At 25.3% G+C, this 6,292-nt stretch overlaps 1 pseudogene; it reads left to right on the plus strand.

Moving 5' to 3' along the window:
- Positions 1–1,827: 1,827 nt before the first annotated feature.
- On the plus strand, positions 1,828–5,898 carry LOC132937063 (endoribonuclease Dcr-1-like; annotated as a pseudogene).
- The last annotated feature ends 394 nt before the right edge of the window (positions 5,899–6,292 follow it).

Genomic DNA, 6,292 nt, shown 5'->3' on the forward strand with positions numbered 1-6,292 from the left:
CACCCGCCTATGACAAACTAAAAATGATAGAGGAACTACAATTTTAACAAATATAGATTAAAAAACATTAATCTTTTTCAATGTGACAATGTACAAAAAAAAACAGATTTACCACTTAGCAAAAGAAAACAATTTTTTAAAAATATTTCTATACATCGTGTATAATACCATGTATAATACGATATTATACATTTGTATCATACAAATAATTTACATAACTATGTATTAATATATTATATTATAAGTCAATATAACGAAAGCGTTGAAATCAAAAACAAGACTAGTTATTAGTAATAGGTGCCTACTTATAATACAAGTTTATTCATAGTTCGTTTAATTCAACTGAAACTTCTAAGAAATATACATTAACCATGATATAATACGAAAATTACGCTGTATTTATGCTGTTTTTGTTTTTAACTATGCACTGACTGGTTTGTTTTTCTTGCAGGCGAAGAAGTATGAAACATGCAGAGTGCAGTGCATACTTTCACCACGGAAACTACCACCATGCTCCGTCCAAAGGTGAGTACCATAAATAAGGTCCTATATATTGTACATACATTCGTGGCCACTGATAAGCTGCTCGTTTCCAGCACGAACATAATATAATAGTAAGGACTGGCTACTGCTCGACCAGTGTGATTCGCTTATTGTCGCCATTTCAATAATAATCCGCTAGGGTCGCTACTGTGCGTTCGCCCTATTGTCGCCAATGTAGAAGCGTAATTATTAGCGTATACAAACAAGTAATACTTCTAATTTACCAACTTCAAATTGAACTGCATGATATAATTAATTATATCATGTTGTATAGTACCTATATTATAGTATACAATTTTAATAATCTTACTTTATAAGTATTTTCACCGATTAAAAATAAAATAAGAGTTGTTATTATAATTAATAATGATTGAAATTCGGGAATAGGATTATGCAAACATTTTAATGATTATTTCATACTTTCATAAATCATAATATTGAATACATCAGTAGGTAGTCAATAGTCTGGTGCAGTTATTTTGTTAAGGTTAAGTAATAATGATTTATAATATTTATTACAAATATTCATTATAGGTAGGTTCGTCAGAAAATATAGTATTGAAATTATAATATATTGTACCTACTGCATACTTGTTAAAACTGAATGAAATCAAGAATTAAAAAACAAAACTTTCTTAAATATCAAAAAAGCCGTATTTTTTTAAGTATATAGCAAAATAAAAATATGTTGTACCCAATAATTAGTTGAATATGTAACTTATTAATATCTAAAATAATTTATCCAGACCAGAATAAAATTAACTATTTTATTAATGTAGGCATGGGATGATAAAATAAAGGTAGGTATTAATAAATCAGAAAATAAAACTAGTAGGTAATAGTTAATTGAAAAAATGTCTACAAAACACAAACTATTGTAATGCAGCATTAATTAATTTTTTTATTTAAAACATTAGGTACTATGTACAAATTAAGTTTACTTAACTTAAATAAGTAATGCCTAACTTAAAGTAAATTTTGAAACATTTTTTTTATCATGTTTTCTTTTTTTGTTTCAATAAACAATATAAACTACCTAATAGTAAATGTTCACATATTTTTACGTACTGTTGTTATCGGTTGTTGCGATTTTGTTAGGCGAACGCATATGTGGCGCTCATAGTGGAATTTCTCTATTATGGCGACGATAACCGAATCATAATTTTATATGGACGAGATAGCAGAGAGCAGCCCCGTGGTTTCCAGTCTATTACATCTCAGTCCATGAATATAGTATATTATGGTAACCGATTACAAACGTGATGTAAATAACAACTTATATCTCGATATTGAAGTTATTTTGATAAGAATTAAATATTTAATCAATTTTTCTTGTCGCAAACTACGTTTTGTAAAAATATTTGGCATGTAAGAGTGAAGATTTCCGAAATAAGTAAGTAAAATTACGAATTTATACTTTAGAAAGTATATGTTATATGCTATATTTTGAATATATTTATGATAAACTGTATGTGCTGATGAATAGGTACCTAATTAAAACATTTGGGGGCAAGATGTCATTATGCTGCTAATTTTTAATTTTGACAGAATAAAAGTATTGACTTATTTGAATTTGTTTAATATTTGTTATTTAATAACATTATAATTTTCATTTTTTTACTTATTTCAAATTTTATTGAGCATAAAGTTTATGTAAAACATTTTAATAAAACAAAATTAATTAATTAATTCATCGAATAATTTATTAAAAATATTATTCGTTCATTTTCTTTGAGTAATTAACTATTGTATGTTTACTGTTATTATCATTTTTACAATGTCCAGTTAAAGTTAACATACAATTATCCGGTGAAATAAAATCTGTTAGCGTTCACCGACACATAACTGTACATTGGAAGAATGTCAATATATTTAATGGCTTGAATATAAACTTAATATTTATTCTATATTCCATTGATTAATCTATGGAATATATAATAAACCCTCAAATATTAAGGCTTGAAATTATTACAGGTTATTCTTGATATTTAATACAATGCTAATACAGAATTCCAAGATTTTCTGTCTATTAATTAGTAATGTAAATATCAATCAATCCTTGAGTTCTATGATATATATTATTAAAAGTAAAAGTAGGTATGTGTGTTTATATAGTCATATAGATGTACTAATAATAATTGCTATATTCAAGATTGAGCAATGAGCATACATGGGAGGATGATAAATAAACTAGATATTATGCATATATATTATTCATGTAAATTTAAAATTGAATTTTCTTTATTTAATTAGGAAGTAATAACTATCAGGATTAATTTCCAATTGAATTCAATGGCGTTAACATTTGCTGATTATGTAAATACTAAAATATTCACTCCTCAAGAATACCAACTTGAAATTCTGAGTTCAGCTAAAAACAAAAATGTAATTATTTCATTAGAAGGTATAACAAATAAGGTATTTGTTATTTTGAAACTAATTCAAGAACTTGCTTTCAAAATGCACAGGTTAGTCATAAAAATTAAAAATGTATACTAACACAATCAAGTGATAAATGTATTAATTTTCTATAGGAAATCTGAAAAAAGAAAATTGACTTTACTTGTTTTAGAAGAAGCAGAAGTTGATCAATACATGTTTTCTATCAGGCATTTGACCGATTTAAAACCGTTAGGTTAGGTTAGGTCATTTGGATTTTATTAATTATGATGTTTGTATTAAGTATTATACCCTTCTTTTCCCCAAAAAAAATATGTATTTAATATTCTGATTTTGGTTTTTCTTTCAGGTAATTGTTACTACTGAAAACTTGTGCTTAGAATTATTTGAAAATTATTAATTTAAAAAAAATATTTACACTTTGACCAGCTAAGCTTAGCTATATTCAATAACTGCCAGAAAATAATCGTGGAAAATAGTACTTATTTTAAGGTATTTATATTTTTCATAAATTAGATAAATTCTTATAAATACATTGAAAAACCAATAAACCGGACACCAGTAAAGAAAACTAATAAAATATTAACAGGATTTTAGTAATAAGACACGTGAGTGCTTACATATTATATTTAGTATCAGGCATAGCTATAATTTTATTTAACCATGCAATTTTGTATTTTGTTTAACTTAAAATGCAAATAAGAATAATAAATTGAAAAATATGATAAAAGTATATAACATTATTTTTGAAAATAAAAAAAAAAACTTATTCATGTTTGCATTTTATTTTTATAATAAAAAAAAAGTCTTAGTTGTGAGTATTTACAACTTAACCCCTGTTGTCCTACAGGCAGACCTATAAAAATATATCTTTAAATATTTAATTTATAATAAATGAATACAATTTTTTTTCAGATTTGTAATTTTATCAAGTCAAATAGCCAATGTAGAATTTTAGGTATTGCTCATCCATTATTTAAATTGGATTCTGATCCATTATTCATTGAAAATAACTTGAAATTTATATCAAACAAATTGTTTTCGTCTATCGAGACTGCCAGTGATATTGTTTCTATATTACGCAACTGTTGTAAGCCTAAAGAAGTTCTCATTGAATGTGCTGTCCAAACAGAAGATTTTCACAATATTGGGATAAAATCTATTGTACAGAGTTTAACAGATTTTTTAAATGACCATAACTATAATCCTGAAAATATATATGGAGACGATGAAGAATTTTGTGAAGAGTTAAAAAAAATACCTTGCCCTAAAAATGAACCATTACAAATGATATCTGAATTTTTGGACGTTTTGAAAACTATGGGTCCATATTGTGCAGATAAAGTTGCCTTGACACTCCTCTATAGGATAGAAAAATTAAAAGTTAAAACTCCGTATGAAAGACACTATGCTTTGTTGTGTATGGTTTCTACATTATTGATTCAAATAAGGACTACGTTTGATAATATTTTTATAATTATAGTAATACTGGTAAAATACTTAAATTTAGTTCTCCACTTGTATTACGAATCATTAATACTCTAAAACAATTTAAAACAAAATCTTTTAATTCCGATGATAACATTGCTGAAGTATGCAAAGATCAAAAAGAAAATAAAGATAAAACCATCAAATCTAAATCAGCAAAATGTAATTGTAAATTAACTAGGAAATATATAACTCATAGAAAGCAAAGACAATCAAGAGATCCGAGTGAAGAAAATGCTTGTGCAATAATTCTCGTTAACAGCAAAATGACAGCCTCTGTTTTGTATCATTTATTTTTAGTAAGCATTTACATTTTATCAATAAAATATATTTAGAATTAAGTAACTATTTTATCATTTTTATTTTAATTAGGATTTGAAAAACAGTAATGAAGAAGATTTTGGTTGGATCCAACCTCAATGCATGGTAGATAAATAATACAGACCCAATTACTGAACCTAAAGAATTTGAAATTGAACGTAAAACTCAAAAAAAGATTTTAAGAAGGTATCATTGAACAAATAATAAATAAAAATTGTTTTCAATAAATTGTATCTGATTTATTGTAATTAATGGTTCAATATAATAATTATTATTTCAGGTTTCGGCAAAGAAAATGTAATGTACTTATTGGAACTAAAGAATTAGAAGCAGGAATTAATTTACCCAGATGTAATTTAGTAATTAATTATAATTTACCACTTTCATACGAATCATATCTAATGTCTAAAAGTAGGGCAAAAACATTAGATGCTCACTATGTTTTAATGTTTGACGAACATGCTACTTCAAAGATTTTATCATGTTGTAAACTATATAAGGATATTAACCAGGTAATAATTGATTTTAAATAATATTTTTCAAGGCTAGGCAATTTAATCATATTTTAACTCAATTAAATTAAGCTAAGTATTTTTTTTTCAAATAAATTAAAAGTTAAGTTATAGACATTTTTAATACATCAATTAAGTGTAAATTAAGTTAAGTAAATAAAATAAAAAAGTACCTCTAAGTCTGTATTATTTCAGAACATTATTCATAGTTTACGTTAGGTTCATTAAAATTAAAATTTGAGTGTAAATGTGCTTAATGTATTTATAATTAAAAAATTAATTACTCGAATAAACATTTAAAAATTTTAAAAAAACTACTATATTTGTTCTTATAAGTGGTAAATATTAAATAAGATTTGTATTTTACAACTAGGTTATTCAAAATATCTATTACATTTTAATAACAGCGTAAACTGTATGAACTCTGAATGTATAAATGTACAATATACACTAACACTAGTATAGATAGGTGGGTATTTTTTAAATAAGATTATAATACAAAATATAATACACATATAGGTAAATAGAAATGGTCACAATTCATGATAATCGTACAATAATTGTATTAAATAACTATACACAGAAAAGATCCACCACCCGTATGCAACCAATTCCAAGAAGACCTAACCATTAAACACATTATCCTAGACTGCCCAAACCTACAAAACATCAGAAATACTTTACGAATACCCAACAACTTAGAAGAAGCACTCCATGAAGACAACACCATAAAAATATTAAACTTCCTTACTCAAATTAACATTGTACACAATCTTTGATCAATATGTATTCTGCATTCATAATTTAAGACTTTTGTAACTTTTTAAATGTAATTATTAATGTAACTCACACAATGTAAAATGTATACATGGCTATAAACCCCAGAAGTTGAAATACATAAAATTCATACTTACTGATCTGTCCTAAAAGGTGATGACAGACACAAAAAAAAAAAAAAAATACAAAAAATACAAAAAATACAAAAATAAAAAAAAAAACACACATCATTGTAAAATCAATACATTCAT

Source organism: Metopolophium dirhodum, chromosome 1 (genome assembly GCF_019925205.1).
Source record: "Metopolophium dirhodum isolate CAU chromosome 1, ASM1992520v1, whole genome shotgun sequence".
Lineage (NCBI taxonomy): Eukaryota > Metazoa > Arthropoda > Insecta > Hemiptera > Aphididae > Metopolophium > Metopolophium dirhodum.